A 21,095-nucleotide genomic window follows, 5' to 3' on the forward strand; every position below is an offset into this window, starting at 1 on the left:
GCTCCGGTCACTGAAAATCTATAGTCAGTTAATCTTTGCTGGAGGAGGGAGAGACCTGAACGAAGAAGAGGGAACGTGTAAGAAACCAAGGCTGAGCATCGAATGGGAGTCTTTAGAAATATAGACTGGATTCTAGAGGTTCTGGAAATGTTGGCCCAAGAACGTTGTAGGTAGAGTTGCTTATGGGAAATACCTGGTATTAATATCCTTGCTCTCCTCTGTGTCATTGCTAGAGACAGATTGTTTCTGTCTTTTCCAAATGTGTACATTGATATTATAACCCCCAAGGTAGTATTTTAGGAAGTGAGACAATTGGGACGTGGTCGGGTTATGAGGTGGAGTCTTCATGAGTGGGACCAGTGACAGGAACTCTGGAGACATCCTCCCTCCCCGTTCTGTGATCTAGGGAACAGACCTTTATTAGGTGTTGACTTTGCCAGGACTTTGATCTAGAACTTTCCAGGTTTTGATACTGTCTGGTCTTTCTCAACACAATGACCAAAAGAGCAGCTGTCTGGCACTCAGAAGTCTTTTTACCCAGTCTGGGTCCAGGTGCTTCACTTAAGCATAAAGGAGCTAAGGCTAAGGGAAGGTCTGGGACCAGCCCAGTGCCATCTTGAGTGTAGCAGGTTGATGGGTCCCGCTGACCCATCAGGGGAGGATCACAATGAAATAGGAAGAGGCAGCATCTCAGAGCAGTGGGAACCTGAGAGGAGATGGGGAAGAAGCTGGGATCAGGCTAAGGGGAGCAAAATGAGAGGGACTGTCTGCATGGAGAGACTCTGCCTAAGATTCTTAATGACTTTCCCTCCCCTGCTGGGATGTGGCCTTGCCTAGGAATGGTAACACTTTAGTTTCTTTTAACTCCTTCCTTTAGGAACAGGGTTGCTTGTCTAGTATCTGCCCTAAGATAAGATTGCACATTACAAACAAAGTTTCTCTCCTATGTAGAATCTCAGCCTTGCCTAATGCATGACTTAAACGGTGATACCTGGGGGGTCTTCTCAGTTGATGGCACATTCCTTCTTCTTTTTCTTTCTTCCCTCTCCCTCTCTGGGTACTGTGACCAAAATATCTAGCAGAAATGACTTAAAAGGAAAAAAGGTTTATTTTAGATCAGGGTTTCAGGGTGTCAGTTCATTATGGGGGAGAGCAGACAGAGTACTCCCTCTCACCATAGTGACTAAAAAGCCCAGAAAGGGAAATATCGGAAGAGGCCTGGCAGATGTAACCCCCAAGGACAAGCATGCTCCTACCATGAGCTACTTCCTCTCTCTAGGTCATGCCTTCGGCTTTTTACACTCCCTGTATTGCTACCAGACTGTGAATCCATCAGGGGATTAATCCATTCTTCAGGTCAGAGCGCCCAGGACCTAATTGTTACTTATTCATTCACTTCACATCCCAATATCAGCTCCCCTTTCCCTCCCAGTACCCCTCACATAGAACCTCTCCCTTATTCCTCCCTCCTCTTCTCCTTTGAGGAGCCCCCTCCCAAGTAATCTCCTCCCTGCTCCCCTCCCCCACAAGGCACATCAGGGTGCTGCATGACTAGGCACATCCTCTCCCACAGAGGCCAGACAAGGCCGTCCCTTTAGGGGAATTGGATCCACAGGCAGGCAGGCAACAGATTCAGGGAGAGCCCCCTCCTGTTGTTGGGGACCAAGCTGCTCTTCGGCTGCATATGTGCAGGGGCCTTAGGTCCAGTCATGCTTGCTCTTTGGTTGGTGATTCAGTCTCTGGGAGTCCCCAAGGGTCCAGTTAATTGACTCTGTTGGTCTTCCTGTAGCGTCCCTATCCTCCTTGGGTTCCTCAATCCTTCTCTCAACTCCTCTGTAAGACTCCCGAGTTCCATCCGTCTAATGTTTGGCTGTGGGTCTCTGAATCTCTTTCCACTGGCTGCTGGGTGGAGCCCCTCAGAGGACAGTTCCTGTCTCCAGGTTTCTGTCTGCAAGCATAACAGAGTTTCATTAAGAGTGTCAGGGATTGGTCTCAATATGGGACAGCATTTCTTAATCCATTCAAATGGATGATCAAGATTCATTCAGATGTTTCGGACTCAGAATTAGACATCTGTGAAGGCTGGGATGAGAGGATTGAACCCCAGAAGCAGGAAGGATATAGACTTAGAGGTTAGAGGACCAATTCACATCTACTTGAAAACTCAGAACGGCCTTATTGGGAACACGGCCTGCAGCTGTGACAGGTGAGGAATTCTAGGATGAAATGGTGGTGGGGGGTGGGAAGGTGGGACTCTAAATCCAATAACTTTGTCTAAGAAGAGAGGACAGAGAGACATACCTCAAAAAAGGCCACAGGGTGGAGGCAGAGACCGGAATCTCTCTGCCTCTGATGTGTTAAGTTGTGTCCCAGCCTGAGATGCAGAGGCAGGTGGATCTCTGTGAGTCTGAGGCCACCACACATAGCTAACCTCTGTGGTTTTAAGCCAGGCAGGCTCATGGCATTTTCTTATGTCTGCCTTAAGAAACAAATGCAGCACCGTTCAATGAGCAGAAGCCTTTAATTTAGTCACAGACACTATAATCACCTTGTTTTAGAGCCTCTTGTTATTCAGCTCCCTGCTTTCCCAAGATCCTAGAAAGCTTTACTTTTTTTACTTCCTTCTGTCCTTTAACCTCCCAGCTGGAGGCTTTTATCCTACTAAAAGTCGCCTTTCATTTTACTGTTTTGTTCTTGAGACAAGGTCTTTCTATGTAGCCAAGGCTGGCCTTGAACACGTGACTATCTTTCTTAGAGACCTGATATTCCATGCCCAGCTTTGGAATGAATTCACCTTTATATGAGGTAAAATTTTAACACTTCGTGTGTGTGTGTGTGTGTGTGTGTGTGTGTATGTGTGCGCATGTGTATGTTAGTGTGTGTGTTTGTGTGTAACTCACAACTTTCCCCCTAATTCAGGCCATCTTTATCAAATATCATTTTTATGTAATACAGACCTATGTGTATATTCTCAGCACTGTTCCATTAGGTGGTTATGTCCATACCTTTTAAAAATAAATTAATTTTATGAATGTGAGTACACTGTCATCAGACTCGCCAGAAGAGGGCATCGGATCCTATTACAGATGGTTGTGAGCCACCATGTGGTTGTTGAGAACTGAACTCAGGATCTTTGGAAGAGCAGTCAGTGCTCTTAACTGCTGAGCCATCTCTTTAGTTCTGATACATCTGTGATTTAAAAAACTATCATTTTATTATTTTATGTGTATAATATTTTGCCTGCAATGTTTGTTTCTGCACCATATGATGTATGATGCCTGTAGAGGTCAGAAGAGGTCACTGGATACCCCAGAATAGATGGGTGAGAGCCACTATGTCAGCGCTGGTCCTCTGCAAAAGCAGCAGTGCTCTTAACCACTGAACCATGTCTCCAACCCAGTATGACCTTTCCCGAGTTAGTACGTGGAACTGTAAAGTCCTATATCCTAGCATTTGATAAGGCAAATCATCACATGCTGTTCCTCCTTTTAAAATGTTAACTTTCATTCATGTAGATATTAAAACTTTATTTTCCCATATATTAATTTTGGAGTCTGTTTTTTAATTTCCTAAAAGTTATCTGCAAGAATCTCAAGAATCTTTAACCTAACTCAAAGGTGAGTGAAATTTTCTTCAGTTTCTTGTGAAATTTGTCAGAGGATTGGGAGGCTCACTCAAACACAGCCTTTGAGTCTACACAGGTTGAGAGATAGAGACACGGGTGGGTGGCCACTCTTCACAGCGACTCCTCGGTGGGCTGTGCTTTCCCTTCAAGAGGACAGTGGTGACAATGTGACAACGTTTGGTTGCATAGCGATGATCAATGTTTGGTTGCGCATCAATGATTTTAGTGGCCACTAACAAGAGTCACTGGATCAATGACTTTGTTGGTAATTGCAAAAAATGATGTTTTAGTTTTAGTGCCTTTTTATTCGTGTGTGTGTGTGTGTGTGTGTGTGTGTGTGTGTGTATGTGTGTGTGTGTGCACGCACATGAGTGCTCACATGTATGTATGTGCATGTGCAGAAGTCAATCATAGCTTTTTCCTACCATGCTTGGCTATTTTTTTAAAAAGCAGATTCTGAGTATTGGACGCAGGGCCTTATGCTTACATAGCAAATATGTTACTAATGGAGCCACCATCCTAGCCTTTTATTCTTGATTTTATTGATTCCCGAGTTGTTTTATTATTTCTTTCTTTGGGATTATTCTACAAGTTATTGAGTAAAATATTAGTCAATTTTTCTCACTTTTTTTTGGAGGGGGAACAAATACAGCTAACGTCATTTATTCCCTTAAGTTTTATGTTAGCTGAGTCCCCAAGGCTTTGACATGTGGTGTTTTTATTGTCATTCAGTTCTAAGTACTTGGTAATTTCCCCGGTACTTGCTTCTGTGACACAAGTGTTATTAAGTAGCTTGGGCCCTGGATTTCTATGACTTTAGTATTAATAAGACCCTGTCTTTTTATTATAGAATGCTATTTTTATTACAGTTTTTAGGGATGGTAAAATAATCATCCTTTGTAAGCCACTTCAGAGGAAATTTGTTTGAACGATCCAGGTGAGCTAAAAAGTAACCTAGACTTCCCACGGCTGGGGCAATGTACTGTATTTCAGTTAAAGAAAATTATCAACTGTGTTACTCAAATCTGTCTTTGCTCAGTTTTATTTTCTTGATCTGTTTCTGACAGGGGCAGATTAAATTCTCAAGTTACATTTTTCCTGTCTCTTTTCTCCATAGTACCAAAAGTTATTGCTTTATAGCTTTCTTGTTTGTTTGTTTGCTTGTTTGTTTGAGGCAAGGTCTCACTGTGTAGTCCTGGCTGGACTAGAACTCAGTATGCATAGATCAGAGATCAGCTGCCTCTGCCTCCTCAGTACTGGGCATGTGCTACCATGCTCAGCCTTCTTTGAGGTCTTTGAGGCTACTTAGTAAACACACATATACCCATGTTACTATGTATTACTGTTGCATTGCTAGAGTTTGAATAGGAAATGTTTCACACAGGCTCCTGTTTTAAGAACATGCATCCAAATGTCTGGTGGTGGTGGTGATGCATACCTTCAATCCTAGCACGTGGGAGGCAGAGGCAGGGGGATATCTGAGTTTTAAGGCCAGCCTGGTCTACAGAGTGAGTTCCGGGAGATCCAGGGCTATATACAGAGTATCTGTCTTGAAAAACAAAACAAAACTAAACTAAACAAACAAGCTATCGGATAGGAACATCCAAGCTGGTAGCACTGTCATGGGGAGGTTGTGTACCCTTGGGGACATGAGGCCTGGCTGGTAGAAGTAGTTACAGGAGATGGGCCTGTGAGGGTATTGGCCATTCTTCACTTCTTGGTCTGATGTGATAAGAACAGCCTTTGCCTCACGCTTCTGCCAACAGGAATGAATACGTTCCTGGATATGGTGGATTTCAGTCTTCCCACACCATGAACCAGAATAAATCCATCATCTCCTGAGTTGGTTTTGTCAGGCATATGGTCACTGATATAAGGGTGGCTGACACAATTGTTCCTTACAGCTCTGAACTCCTTTGTTCTTTGAAGTTTACTTTTTGGCCTAGAATTCTACTTGGCCTGAAAAAAATGAAACCGTGGTGTAATTTTGCATGTCTCATCTTTCACCTCTGACCCTTTAAGCCCAGATTCTTTTTAGTCACAGGACCCAAACACTAGTATCCCCAATATGACGACTTGATTTCTTCACATGTCCTGCAGAAGCCTGGGGTTGGTGTGCCTTCAGTATGGCAGACATTTGCTTCTTCATAATAAGGAAGGCAAAGGCAGACAAGAGGTCATGGAAGCCCCACAGTGTCCTTAGATCACCAGGGACCTTCCACACTCCCTTGATTATGTATGACCCTCATGTTCACTGCTTAGAAGAAGGGTAAGACAGGAAAGAGGGTGGCCCTCATTTCTTTAAGGGCACATTCTGGAAGTTGAGTGCCACCTACATCTCATTGATCATGACTTAGGCATAGGCTATGCCTGGAAGGAGATGTCTTCCCTATTCTCAGAAACCATGTCACTAACTGAAAACCATTTTCTATGGAAACATGGAGAAGTGAACAGCATTGACAATTTTTCCATCTGTGCCACACTGTCCTCTTATTTTCCAACTTTTCTATAGATTATATTTTCATTGAAAATTTTATTGACACAGTTATAGATTTCTATGCACTGTAATGAACAATATGGAGCTATCCTGTGTACACTCTAATGAGTTTCCCCTAATGGGAACATTTGGCAAAGCTCCAGAGTAATATCATAATTGAGATATTGATGTTGATCCAACACACCATTATCTACTCAGAGTTTTAAATTTTTTCCTTATACCCACGATTGTGTGTGTGTGTGTGTGTGTGTGTGTGTGTGTGTGTGCATGTTGGGTTTGCATGTCTAACATCACAGTGGAGACATCGAACAGTTCTGCAAACACAAGGATCAGTACTGTTCTCCTGCAGTCATGCCTGCTTCTGCCTTCTGTCTTCCACCAGCCCAAATGGCGGGCAAATACTGATAATCTCTTGTTTTAAGATATTTACTTGTGTGTGTGTGTGTGTGTGTGTGTGTGTGACTGACTGTGTGAGTTCATGTGCACTACATTCATGCAGTTGTGTAAAGGTCAGAAGAAGACATTAGGTCTCCTGGAGCTAGAGTTACAGGCAGCTGTGAGACATCGTACAGGTGCTGGGACCCAGGTCTTCTGCAAGAGTTGTAAGCATTCTTTATCCCTGAACCTTCTTCAGAGCCCTAGTCTGAGTATACATACATACATACACACATACATACATACATACACACACACACACATATATATAAGTATATATGAATGTATATTTTAATAACTTCAAAGTTATATAAATAATGTCCTATGGTAAGTAACACATGGAGTTGCTTGCTTTTCATTTAATATTTGTCCCTAAAGAGTAGTGACCAACCGTAAGCACACAGGCTCGTGTCTTTAACCACGCTGGCTGAGTTCAGTCTCCATTTTTTTGGCTATTCTTGCAGCCACACCCTCTCCCCGTGTCCCTCAGTTCTAACCATGGGAATTCTGGCTTCTGTTCATGACTTTTCAAACTCATTGTCTGCTGCTGTTCAGACTGGTTGGGAGAAACAATCTATCTGCCCTCACACCCACGGATGTGTCCTGTGTTATATCCACTGTACGACCAAATGCAGTCAACTATTAATTCTGGTACCGTGTTTTCAAGTTCTCTGATGTCCATCACAGAGCCCACTTGGAAGGTTGTATGTCTGTGTGTATGCTCACACACATAAGACTTCAGCCTTTATTAAGACTATTTTCTCCATTTGTTTCAAGAGAACTTGTAATCCGTCATTGAAGCATTTTTTAGGATAGCTTTAAAAAAAAATGATCTGCAGATAATTCCAGCGTCTGATTCATCTCAGTGGGTGTTTCTGATTGCCTTTCCTCATTTGCATTCTGATTTTTCTTGATTTGGGGTATTATAGGTGGTTTTAAAAACTGTGTCTTGGACATTTTATGTACCACGTTAGGAGACTCGGGTCTTAGCTGAGCTTTGTGCTTTATTGACAGTCATTCTGTGTTGAGTGCACAGGAGTCTGGACCGGATCTTCAGTGACAGTTGATTTCAGGGCCTTTCTGATGTTGGTTTATCCACATGGCTTACCTGATGCTCGTGGAGTCTGAACAGCTTCTGCTAATGTTGCCCAAACAGTAGAGGCTAAATTGCTAGGTGTCTCTTGGGGAAGGAAGGGAGTTTCAGGCAGGTGAGGGCAGGTGGCTGTCTTAGGGTTTCTATTGCTGTGGTGACACACCATGACCAAAGTAGTTGAGGCAAAAACAAACAAGTTGAGGAGAAAAGGGTTTATTTGGTTTATGCTTTGACATTGCTGTTCGTCATCAAGGGAAGTCAGGACAGGAACTCACACAGAGCAGGGACCTGGAGGCAGGAGCTGATGCAGAGGCCATAGAGGAGCAATGCTTACTGACTTTCTCTTACTTGCTCAGCCTGCTTTCTTATAGAACCCAGGACCACCAGCCCAGGGATGGCTCCACCCACAATGGGCTGGGCCAGGGATGGCTCCACCCACAATGGGCTGGGCCAGGGATGGCTCCACCCACAATGGGCTTATTGATCATTAATTGAGAAAATGCCTGAGCTGGATCTTGGGGAGGTATTTCCTCAACTAAGTCTTCTTTCTCTCTTTTGACTCTAGCTTGTGTCAAGTTGACACACAAAATCAGCCAGTACAGTGGCCATTTTCCAAAGTGCTGTCCCATCAACTGTTCCCATGTGGTGCTGCAGTTTCTAGATTTTTGGTCTGGGATAGGAGTGAGCCATGTCCTCTTCTGCTGCTAGGCTGGGAGTTGCTTTTCTCTGTTGTTCTGTTGGGCGGGGGCTGTAAGAAGGTGAATGTCCTGCTCCTCTAGTTCTGGGTCATAGACATAGCTCAGAGCATTCTTCAGGTGGCCTCTGGCATCATGTTTAGGGCTTATAGCTGCATTTAAGCATTAAGTATCAAGAGAGGCATGTTCTGAACCATCTTGCCAATCTTGAGCCCTAGATTTTTTTTTTTTAATCTAAACACATCATTTCTAGAAAACACATTGCTTGGTAGTTCTTTGAAAAGAAAATGTAGAATGTATATGACTCTTCCCCCTTCATGATATAGGTCTCTTTAGGTCTCATTCTGTAGCCGAGGATAGCCTCATACTCATGATCTTCCTGCTTCAGCCTCCCGAGTACCAGGGTTATATGTGTGAACTGTCATAGCTATTTTCCCTTTCTTGATTATAACTTTGATTTATTTTAATACTCTTATTATCTTATTTCATATATTCCCTCCCTTTATGATGTTCATCAATAAAAGTAAGTTTTATTTTCTTGGTCCTGGAGATGTTCCGTCCTTCACACAGGAGGGTCACACATTCCCATCCTGTTTCCATGAGGTCTGCAGTACAAACCTGTGAGGGTCTAGTGACCCCGAAGGATATAAGTCAAAAAGATCTGATGTCAGGGTGACTTTAACACCCATCCTCTGGTCCTATTGCCCATTCCCTTCTGCCACAGGGTTGCAGTAGGCCTGTGTCTCCAGCTTAGTAGTAGAAAAGCTATGAGAGAAGACCCATCTGCTTTATCTGGCTTCCAGCCAGCATGTGAATGAGAAACAAACCATTGTTGTTATGAGTCACTGAGGCGGGCAGCTTGTTACTATAGCATAACATTACACATGCTGGCTGGTCAAAAGCAATTCCTAGGGATTGCCTTATTAAGACCTCTAATTAAATGTAAATTTCTTATTACATTCTCATCTCTCTCTCTTGCCCTGAAAAAGGATATGGACCCCTTTCTTGTCTTCATGGTGGTCCCACTTGTCCTGTCAAGCTAAAGTTGCTTAAAAAAAAGCATCTTAGTTGTAGTTGGCAGTGGACACACACTTGTTTTTGACTAATTTTTTTCTTGTTTACTCCAATATTTTCCAGCACATTCCTTATTTTTCAATTTTCTTACCTGTATATGCTGCAAATTTCTCAAAGAGAATATTCTAAACTGGGAGTAGAGATCACTGATAAAATACTTACAAAAGATGTACAAGGTCTGGGTTCCATCCCTAGCATACTTCTCTCTCTCTCCTCTCTCTCTCTCTCTCTCTCTCTCTCTTTCTGTCTCTCTCTCTCTCTCTCTTTCTGTCTCTCTCTCTCTCTCTCTCTCTCTCTCTCTCTCGCTCTTTCTGTCTCTGTCTCTGTTTCTCTCTCTTTTTCTTGCTGTATCTCTCATATGTACATAAATAAATAGTGTAAGTAAAAAAAAATCCAATATGCTCAAAGAGAATATTCTGAAGTCTCATCTGTGTGATGCTATGTTGTAATTAGGCCTGATGTTTAAATATAGACTCCTTTAGGATAGAGTTAAAGGTTTAGGGTGTGTTTTCTCTTTTAAACACTGAAATAACACTTTATTGCATTATGATTGTGTGTGTGTTTGTGTTTGTGTTTTTGTGAGCACACGCTAGAGTGTACTATGGCCCCATGGCCCACGTATGGACATCAGGGAATAACCAGGAGTAGTTATTTATTCTTTTCCATCATATAAGTTTAGGGGACTGACCTCAGCTCTCAGGCTTGGTGACAGGTGCCTTCACCCTGGAGCCATCTCACTGGCTGATAGTTGATAATTTTGTAGATGGCTTAGCATCAGTGTGATTGGCTTTACATATTTGTTCTTTAGCTGTGTCTGCTCTGCTGGTCCACACATCTTCCGACTATTCTGACTGTAATCTCCATACTGGGATTTCCAGCTGCCCTTTTGTTATAACTGTATGTTTCTACTTCACACCCCAGCATTTCCCCTCACTAACCTTGAGAATCTTTAGTATGAAATTATTTTTACATTTATTTGTCGTGTGTGTGTGTGTGTGTGTGTGTGTGTGTGTGTGTGCATGCACGTGTGCACATGTCATAGCAAGCACATGTCAGGGTCAGAAGACAACTTTCAGGAGTTGGTTATCTCCTTCTGCCACATGAATTCCAGGGATCAAACTCAGGCTATCAGGCTTGGCAGCAAGCACCTTTTATTCCCTGAGCTAGCTTGCTGGCCCGCAGAGGTATTTAAAATCCCTGTCCTGCCTAGTTCTCCAGCTTAAGTTCTCTCAGTTGCCATCCCTTCTATTTTTTTTTTTTTTCTTACAAGGGTTGCATTCCTCAGCTATTTCCTTATGTTTTCCTGGGAATGATCATTGCCTGGAGAGAACAGCCATTTTTACTGTTACAGAAACTGTGAGGCACCAGATATATACAGGACTCAGCCTCTGTCCCTGGGGTGGTTTGAATGAGAATGGCCCTCACAGGCTCATGGGGAATATTTAGTCCCCAGTTGGTGGAATTGTTGGGGAAGGATTAGAAAGTGTGGCCTTGGTGGAGGAGGTATGTCACTGGGGGAGGGTTTGGTGTTTCAAAAGACCATGCCAGTCTTTCTCTCTCTCTCTCCCTCCCTCCCTCCCTCCCTCCCTCCCTCTCTCTCTCTTTCTCTCTCTCTCTCTCTCTCTCTCTCTCTCCCCCTTCCTCCCTTCCTCACTCCCTCCCTCTCTCCTTCCCTCCCTCCCTCTCTTTCTTTCTCTTCTCTCCCCTCCCCTCCAACTTTTGGATCAGGTGTGAATTCTTAGCTACTGCTCAAACACCATGCCTGCCTGCTTGCTACCTTGTTTTATGGAGTAATAGTCATGGACCCAACCTCTGAAACTGTAAGCCCCCAGTCAATTCTTTCTTCTGTAAGTTGCCTTGGTCATGTGCAGCAGTAGAGAAGTAGGTAAGACAGTCCCTGGAGGTGAATGGAGGGCATAGAGGGTGGGAAGGTGGTTAAGTTCATCTCGCTGTGTGGAACTGATGTCTTCTAGCTATCATCCATGAGCTACTACTATCATATTCCTCTGAGCTCCAGGGAGGCTACCACAGTTTTTTTTTTCCTAGTCTTTTTGGGGTGTGTATTTTCTTCTGGTCCATCTTCTGATCTCTCTGAATAAAGCCCTCATCACCGTTTGGTATAGACACACGACTGAGAAGGGCAGACTGAAGCCCCAGTGTCCCAGCGTCCCCAGGCACTTTTCCTGCTGTTGATTTGCAGCTCAGAGCAGGTGGGCTGCCAAAACAGTAACCAGGAAGTAATAGCCCGGTGGGATGTGTCCCCTGAGCTGGTACCGGAGGCTGGGAAACACCATCCATTTGCTGCCTTTGCCACCCATACCAAGACATCACTGTGCAAGACAGCTTGACTCAGATCAGACTCAGCCTGGCGCAGTGCTGTGCAGGGCAGGACTGGCCAGCCCAGGCCACTGTGGTTATTGGTACCCTGCTCTGGGGCAATGAGGCCAGGAGTGCCAGGTGTCACGATGTGGTTCTGAGCGGAGCGGATGCTGCTGTGGACTCTGTGTTTGGGCTTTCTCTACTGCCATCTCTGCTCGGGACACCCGGGTTTTCCTCTCCTTCTCTCCCAACCGCCTGCTCCCTCCGCCTCTTGTCTTCCTCCTTCCGTCCGATGTTGCTGAGATTCTTGCAAAGTACTGATTTTATTGAGTGCGACAAGTGGCAGTTCATTAAAAAGTGGGAGCAGATGGGGAGCGGACTGTGGCGGAAGATTAATGATGAACACAGACCACTAAATAGGGCCAGGTTTGGGAGTAAACAGTCACCGGCGCTCCCTCTGAGTAGGTAATCCTGAGCTGTCAGATCCTCCCTTGTTAGCCAGGCAGGGGAGCTGTGAGTGCCTGAGGCAGGCTGCAGTGGCCTTGTCCGGACAGCCTGCTGAAGGAACAGGCGGATGGACACAGATGTGGCATCCTCCAGTGGAGGGGTCTTGCTGAGCACTTTTAGAAGTGGGGAAGGAGGATGGCAGATTTTTTAAAATCCGGGGCTGATGTGGACAAAGAAATGACCAGATATTGCATGAGTCCCCAGAGTTGGTAGCCGAAGCTGGAAAACACTGTCTGGACGCTGCTCGGCCCTAGTCATGACCAGAAACCTCCACAGGAGGGTTTCCCAACGAACCCGTGACTTGGGGGTTCCCAAGAGCCACCTGAATCTGGCTGGAGTTTCAGAGCAGGGAGACTTGTCACTTTGTTTTCCTGGGGCCATGCATATAAGTGTGTGTGTGTGTGTGTGTGTGTGTGTGTTTTGTCCATACAGGAGAGAACTCTCTTAGAGGGACAAAGGTTGCCTGTATAAAAGGAGCCCTGTATGTTCCGTCTCCACATCCCTGTATGGGTCCGAATGCTGCTCATTGCTGCTCATTCCTAACTCAGAGAGTGAAGATGGTTACACAGAGAAAGGTCAACACTTCTGAAAAACTGACTCCCTGGAACTCAAGTGCTACTTTAATTGACACTGGTATTTATAATTCACTGGCCAGACACGACAGGCAGTTAACTGATATAGCGTCCCTCTTCCCCTCCTCCTCTCTCCCTCCTCCCCTCCTCTTCTCTCCCTCTCCTTCCCTCCCCTCCCCTTACCTTTCCTTCCCAGGTTCCTGCCACCGACATCAGGCTGTGATAGCATTCCACCAAAGAACTCTAAGCATCCTCAGAATCCTGCTAATATTATGAATGGGAAACATCCCTCATACGCTCAACTTTGGAACGCTTGATTCCCAGCAGAGGGAACTGCTTTAAGAGGTTTTAATTTCTAATTTTAGGTTTACGCCTGTGTCTGTGTGCTATACATGAACTTTTGTGTAGTTGCCCTCAGAGGCTGGTGGAGGGTATCAGATTCTTGGGAGCTAGAGCTGAAGACAGTTATAAGCTGACTAATGTAGGTTCTGGGAACTGAACTGTGACCTTCTGGAAAAGCAGCAAACCCTCTGAACTGCTGAGCCTCCTCTCTAGCCCCGAGAGTTGTGGTGATGTTCAGGAAGTGGGACCTAGCTGAAAGAGGCAGGGAGCTGGAGGGTGGGTCTTGGGGTTCATAGCTCCACCCTTCTTCTTCTTCAGTCTCTGCTTCCTGTTCCCTCCCTGTTTCCTGTTCTGCTGACACATGAGCAAGCTTCTGTCACATGGTCCTGGCTGCCACCAAGAGTTCTGTTGCCATGGTTTCTCTCTCATCTCTTCAAACCATGAGCCTTTTTCTCCTCAAGTTGCTTCTTGTCAGGTATTTGGGTTTTGGCTGATGTGATAATGTCTGAGCATAGATTGGCATTGTATGAGAAACAGCAGTGTTGAGCACAAGTGTTTTAAGCTAAGATCTTTGGAAGAAAGAAATCACTGATCCAAGAGAGTGTGGGAGAAGCACATTCACCACAGGCATTGGTTTATTTTATTTTATTTTATTATAAGACATTCTCAAATACTCAAGGCTTGTCTTGAAATCTCCTTGTAGTTGAAAATGGCCTTGAACTTCTGATTCTCCTGCCTCCACTCCAAGAGCGAGGATTACAGGCATACACTGCCATGCTTGCCTTTACTACACACTTGTAACCCCGGGAAGACACTGGCTGGAAGTGAAGGAGTCTGTGGATCCTGATTTCTTTCCTAGAGGGAAAGGGAGAGAGAGATTGAAAAATGGCTACTTGGGGTTTTCCTTAGTCTTCAGCTTTCCTTTCGGTGATGACATGTTGGGGACAGCCACCACTTGAGGTCTTAGAAATCCTGTTTGGTGTCCCAAGCCAGGGGCCTGTTCAACCCTCTGGATGGTTTCCTGGCCAGGTCTTTCTAGGGGAGGCTTCCTGGAGGTAGCATGTGGGTGTCTTACCTATCACCCCATTCACTGCAGTGTGATTACCCTCCCAGGTATTCTGGCTCCAGGAGCCTATTGCCTAAGCACCATGGAGTCCTTGACAAGTAATGGCAGGTTATGCTGTCTTCTCTGTCTCCTCCATCGTGGTAGCAGAGCTGATGTTGCCTCCCTCCTTGGATGGTGAGCTGTGGACAGCCACACCCATTTTTCTCTCTTTTCACCTCAGTGTCTCCTCTCTGGCCAAGGGGAACTTCCAAGCCTTGGTCCAGAGACTGATCAGATAGTGGAGTCCCTCCCCTCTGGTGAAGTAGAACCCAGAAGCAGGTGTCTTTTCTCTAGAGCCCAAGCCAGTCTTCACTTTTCCTATAGCTGCCAGGACTCTGCTTTTTGCTCATGGATTCATTAGCCTCATTGGCATTGTATTTGATTTGTAGCCTCAGAATCATCTCTGACTCTCTTTCTGTTTCTTTGCTTCTCTCTGTCTTTGCTTTTCTTACTCTTCATCCCTCCTTTCTTCCCTCCTTCCTGTCCTCCCTTTCTCCTTCCTCTTCTCCTCTTTCTTTCTTTCTTTCCTTCCTTTCTTTATCCTTCCTTCCTTCCTTTCACTTTTTTCTTGAGATAGGGTCTCACTGTGCAGCCTTTCCTGTCTTGGAAATCACTGTGTAGACCAGGCTGGCCTTGAACTCGTAGATCTGCCTGCCTCTGCCTTCTGAATGGCTGGCATTAAAGTTGTGCACCACCTTGTGTGTCCCTTCATCTCTGATCGCTGCACCGGAGACCAAGTGTGTCTTCAGCAGCCATTTTTTTCCTCCTTGACCACAATCCTGAATGTATTCAGGGTAGAGTGACTCTATTTTATAGACTATGTTCTCTCTCCTTCTTTACAGCTGACAGTCAACAAGCCCAGCAGCTATTTTAGTCCACGGACTGACCTTGGGGACAGAAGCCACATAGTAGGATGATGGAGCAGAGAAAGGAGGACCCAGAGTTTGTGACAGATAGCCTCGGAGGAGCCTAGACCGGCTTCCTGACGAAGCCCTATTGGTGGGAAACTTTTCATCTCTGTTCCACGCAATCCTGATGGATACACTTTACTTCCTGCTTTATGCTCCTTTCCGAAAGGCTAGTGAAGTCCAGTGTCCTCTCCCTCTTTCCTGAAGCCCACCACCCCCCAAGATTTGCTGACTCCTTCATCCTTTTAGGGCTTCCCACATTCCATGTCCTGCTTTTAAAAATCAGCCATGGGCTCAGGGTTCATCTCTAAGCTGCTCCCTTCATGAAGACTTACCCGTATCCTGGGACCAGAAATGAAGGCTCTCTCCACTCTGCCCCATGGTAGGCTGTGTGCAGCTATGGGGATCAGTCTGCTGTTACAGTCCTCTCTGTGCCCAGGCTGGAGCCCCTGTGAGGCTGGCCTGAGTCTTCTTCTTCCTTTTAAGTTGCTGTTTTTTAGACAAGGCCTCACTCTGTAGCCCTGAGTGTCCTGGAACTAGCTATGCATACCAAGCTGGCCTCGAACTCACAAAGCTCTGCCAACATCTACTTTCTGAGGCCTGGGACTAAAGGCATGTACCACTATGCTTGGCCCTTGTTCACTCTCATGTTCCCCAGTGACCTGTCTGTAAGTGAGTCCTGAGGAACATCATCTTACGGGAGTGACTCTGACTTTCTGTCTTGTTTCCCCTCTGAGCAGGGTGCACACAGTTGTGCAGAGCTCTCTGAAAGCAGTCTGGAGTTTTTCTGTCCTTCACCCTCCCTCCCAACAGTGGCCAGGAAGGGGTGGGGGGCAAATGCTGATGTCCAGGCAGACAGAGATGTTAGGTATAGCATGAGGGAGCCAGGATGCTCATTAGAGCTGCTGAACCAATGTCACAAGCACATTCCCCTACAGGAGTCACCTCTCTCTACTTGGGGGGGGGGGGTTTCCCCTGACAGCATTTACCTATCTGGGTGTAGCCTTTCCTTACCAACCCAAAGACCATGGGGTGTCTCCATGAAACACAAGGCCACACAAGGCTATTTGTCTTTTAAGCGGAGCACCTCATGGGCAAGCTTTCAGCTTTTTGTCACTCAGCAGCTGTAGGTGCACACCGAGGAGTCAGGAGAAAAATGTGGCTTGAGCCAAACTAGACCTTGGATTCTGGGCCCCTTAGACCCTCCCGTGCATGTCACAATAAGTTCTTTCGTAGCGAAGTCTCAATTAAAACAATACATCATTACCAGCAGAAAGTTCAGTGGGGCCACAGAGGACTGAAGCCAAATTTGAATATGATAGCCCTATAAATTACAGTGACAGTGTGGGTTTGCTCATGGGGGCCCCAGGGACAAATCCAGGCAGGGAGTATACAGGCAGCTCAGGGGCAATTGAGCAGCATGATTGCATTTGGTGGACATCTGTCGAGGTAAATATTTTAAAAAAAGGTCCACCAGCCCCCGCTCTAACCAGCATCGTAGAACCATATGGCATTAGCGAGGTATCATCTCAGCAGTGGCCAGGACACCACACCACATTACCTCTAGCTATTCTCTGTCCCCTGCGGTCTCTCTGCTCCCATTGCTAGCCGCATGCTGGGGCCACCCTCCTGTAACTCTCCATCATGAGCTCTGCCCACACTCTCAGCAACTGACCCCTGCGGTCACCGTCACAACTCCCACAGCCGGACAAAACCTAAAGCTTGAGAAACTTGCAATTTAACAATCAGATTCATCTCAGCAAATTCTCACTCCACACAATAAACTCAGATTCAATTGATAGGCTACAATCTGCCCACCTAGAAAAGACAAATCGTCCTATAATAATCCACCCCTTATACGATATTCATAGCTACCTGTGGCTATACAAAGCCACCCAGAGATTGATCCTCTTCATCCTCCATCTTGGCTTCTTTCTGTCTCTTGGCTTCTCTCCCCTTTCCAAAACTCTGTCCCTGCCTTACTTTTTCACTGCCCAGTCACAGACCTTGCTTTATCTTGTGCCTGCCCTCACCTAGATATCAACAGACATATGGTGTTTAGTTAAATCTTTCTCACTCAGGGTGCCATCAAGTTGCAAGTAAGTAGAGGCTTTGAATTCAATATCCTGGCTTCAGAGTCCAACTGATGTTATACTTGAGCATCCTTAACTTCCCTGGTCCTCAGTATCCTTGTCTGTAAGAAGGAGCACTAGTAGGTAATATGGTGGAGCACATGGCTGAGTTCTTCACACGCAGTCAATGCTTCATAAGCTGTGATTATCCACCAGCACATAAATCTCCTAGAAGATGGTGTTCTCATCCACATTGACCATCCTGACATCTGATCCATACATGCAGCCGGCCTACCGTGTGTGCTGTGTGTAGGATGAGTCAATGTGAGCCCTGTGTCAGGTTTTCAAGACCTGGCCAATATCTTTTTAGTTTTTTCTTGGCATTTTCATAATGACTGCTGCAGTACCCTACACATAATAGATGCTTTAAACAATGAACAATTATTTATAAAGTAGGTATCCATGTAATTTTGAAAGGAATCTTACACATAACAGAGTATATTTAAAAGACCAGGGTGGGAGCTGTGGCTCAGTGAGAGAGAGCACGTGTTTATCATGGGCAAGGTCTCCACCCCAGCATTGCAAGGACATACAGTTTGCTATTAATCTTTTTGCTCTTTCTGGCCCTGGTCATCTCTGCCTGTGTGATGGGGAATCATGGGAAACAATTGGGGACTCTGAATGCTTAAGGTGAAGCTGGGGTTCTGTTGTGAGACTTGGGATAAGTTACTTCTGTTTCCCCGATATGAAGGCCCAATGAGATCTCCAGTAGGCAAAGGATGCTGCAACCTGTGAAGTGATGTAATGAGAAGTGCTGGGAGGTCCTGGGATTGGCAGGCTAGAGGTCTGGCCTCCTGGAGGTGGGAAGCACCTTTTGGAGTGACTGGCTTCTTCCACAGAACTTCCTAAATTGCCCAGAGCTCTGTTACAGTGTAATCCACCTAATGAAAGACTGCGGATCAGACAAGGAATTTATCAAAGGAAGGAGAAGGCGAGTCGGGTGCCACTTGGCTCCTCACATGCTTGTTCTTTCAAGTCCTTGTAGATAATTCTGTTTCTGCATTAGGAGCAAAACTAGAATTTTACATGGCAAGGAGGGACGGTGTGTTAGAAGAGTGGAGAGGAGGGTGCGGTAGCTAGAGACTAGTCTGGTGTAAGATCTGTGGCCAAGCCACCTTGAATGGACTATTCTCTGAAGCTAAGCAGCCTCAGCCTGACTAGTATTTAGATGGGAAGAGATAGAGGGTGGTGTTTGTGCATGTTTCTGTGAGTGCACTTGTGCGTGCACACACACATGTGTGCATATGTGTACATACATATGTGCCTGCTTGTGTGTGTGTGTGTGTGTGTGTGCGTGTGTGTGCGTGGGTGCATGTGCATATGTGTTTGTATATAAAGCTCCTGATTGTGTGTGTGTGTGTGTGTGTGTGTGTGTGTGTGTGTGTGTGTGAGTGTAGTGGTGGTGTTGGATTAGAACAGTGATGGCAGAGACCTGACTAGGAATTCTAGGAAAATCCAGCCAAGTTGGGAGGTGAAGTCAGAGTCCAGGGAACTGACATCAGGGCTAAGGGAATACAGAACAGGATGGGTGACAAATGACAGGAGCAAGGGCAGAGGCTCACACTGAACGCCCAGTGAATGACATTCAGGGACTAAGATGGCCCAACATTCTCCCAAAGGAGGCATTGTCTTAGTTGTTGTTATTTTGTTATTTTGAGAGGATCTCCCTGTGTAGCCCAAAGCTGACCTTGAACTTGTAATCCTCCTGCTTCAAGCTCCTTAGTGCTGGGGTGATAGGCTTGTGCCACTATACCTGGCAGGGGCTTATTATTAATATTTCATTATGGAGGGAATTAAGATGAGCTTGCTGAGATGTTTGGTAAGTGGGCTTAGCACAGGCAGGAAAGAGCCTGGAGGAGCAGAGTCAATGGAGGGAGCAGGGAGGTTATAGCATCGGATGAGAAATTCTGCATGGCTTTTCTGTGGCTGGCCTCATGCAGTTTTTGTACCTCACATGCATCTGGCATTATAAGCATGGAGGAGAGTAATGGTTAACCCTGCCTTTGAGGATGTCAGGGTTCAGGGGAGAAGGCCGGTGAGTACTCAGGTAAATGTAATGCTATGTGTGTGGGGGGGTTAGTGTTGAAGGGGACTGTAAACACGTTGTGCTGAGAAATCCCAGGGAGGCTATTCATGAGATTCCTGATGCTAGAGAGGCCTCATGGAGGAGGGAGAATTGCTCTTTTGGGCTGCGGAAAGATTGTTTTGTAGGCCAGAGATTCCTACAAGAAAGGAATGTCTTCCCCATGTTTCTTTCTACGTTCTCAGACAGTTCCTATAGTAGTTAGTGTGTCTGTGTCTTCTCTTCAGAGGGGACATGTTGGTTTACCCCTGAGATGACATAGAGTGTGCCTTTCCTATCTCAGGGCACTGGCTGAGAGAGCTCTAGATTAATGAGACCTCTTAGCTAAGGGAGATAGTGATGCCCACAATAAGTGTGTATGTGGTGGCTCTGAGATTAGCACCTTTGACAGGATCCGATGTTGGTCCAGTTCCAAGTGTCAGACAATGTGCTAGAATTCAGGACTCAGGTCAAAAGCGCTTTCCCAAAACCTAAAACCCCATGTAATGGGCTCTGTCATTTGCAAGATGAAAATCATTCAGGGTCTTGACCTGGGTGTTCCTTGTTCTTGTGAAATTTGTGAACAAGGGGGCTCCTATACATATATAACCATATACATATACATACACATATACATACACATATACATACACATACACATATACAACCAAGATGGCTGACAGTGTAGATGATGAAGATCATGGTAATGATGGTGATGGTGGCTAAAAGTGTAAAATTCCTGAAAAAGTAAAGAATGCTGTCTCCATTTTGAAGGAGAGATCACAGGTGTGTGTGGGGCAACTCCCAGGTTGCACTATTGGGACTAGAGCTGCCGCTCCAGGAGTCATGTCCTCCAAGTCCACGTCAAGATCTTTCCCCCTGAGCTGATGCTGGCAACGATAGAAACCTTGACCTGTGGTCCAGATCAGCCTCTCTAGGGCATGTGGGAGAGCCATGCCAGTGCATTTGAGTCTGGGCTTTCTCTAAACATTACAGGCCTAGAGAAGGTTCAGCCTGGGCTTGTACCCTCTTCTTATAACTGGATGAATTAATCACTTCTCTAAGACCATTAGCTGAAAAATGACAGCAGCCAGATCCACCTAATAATTTTCATGGGATTATAGAAGAAACATAAAAAGGACCCAACAGTGCCTGGAGTTATGGAGAACAGAGTTTATCTGAATGCCCTGAACCTGCCCTGTTCCTGATGGAAAGGTGCTTTAGAGAGAACCAGGTAGGTGTCATTGAGAGGCACTGGAGTGCCCTTTCTTGAAGGAGTGCCAATGGATATGGAGTAGAAAGGGGCTTTGGGAGGGCCTTCTTGATCTAGGAGCCTGACATCTGTGGAATTTATCCCTGAAGCTGCAAAGCAAGACCTCCTGGAGGTGCTCTATTCATCTAAGACAGGCTTCTCTAGCCCTGAGATGGCTTATGCCCAGAACTCCATGGTAGAGGAAGAGACCCTCCTCCTCCAAGGTTTTGCCTGGGGCTCTGCCTAAGTTTTCTGCCATCAGCAGGAAAGACAGGTTGGCCTCATGGGCACTGGTGCATGCAAGGTGATTACCCCTTTAATGTTTAATGTGCTGAAAAACCATTAGACCCCGAAATGGACAAGTTCTCAGTTGGTGACTTTAATTATTGTTAAGACTTAGTCACGCCTGCTTATTAGCAATTATGCATGGCATCTCTCAGGGTGTTGTGGTCTTTCCTTCTCCTGCCTTCTCCTGGG

Source organism: Micromys minutus, assembly GCF_963924665.1.
Source record: "Micromys minutus genome assembly, chromosome: 16".
In the NCBI taxonomy this organism is placed as follows: domain Eukaryota; kingdom Metazoa; phylum Chordata; class Mammalia; order Rodentia; family Muridae; genus Micromys; species Micromys minutus.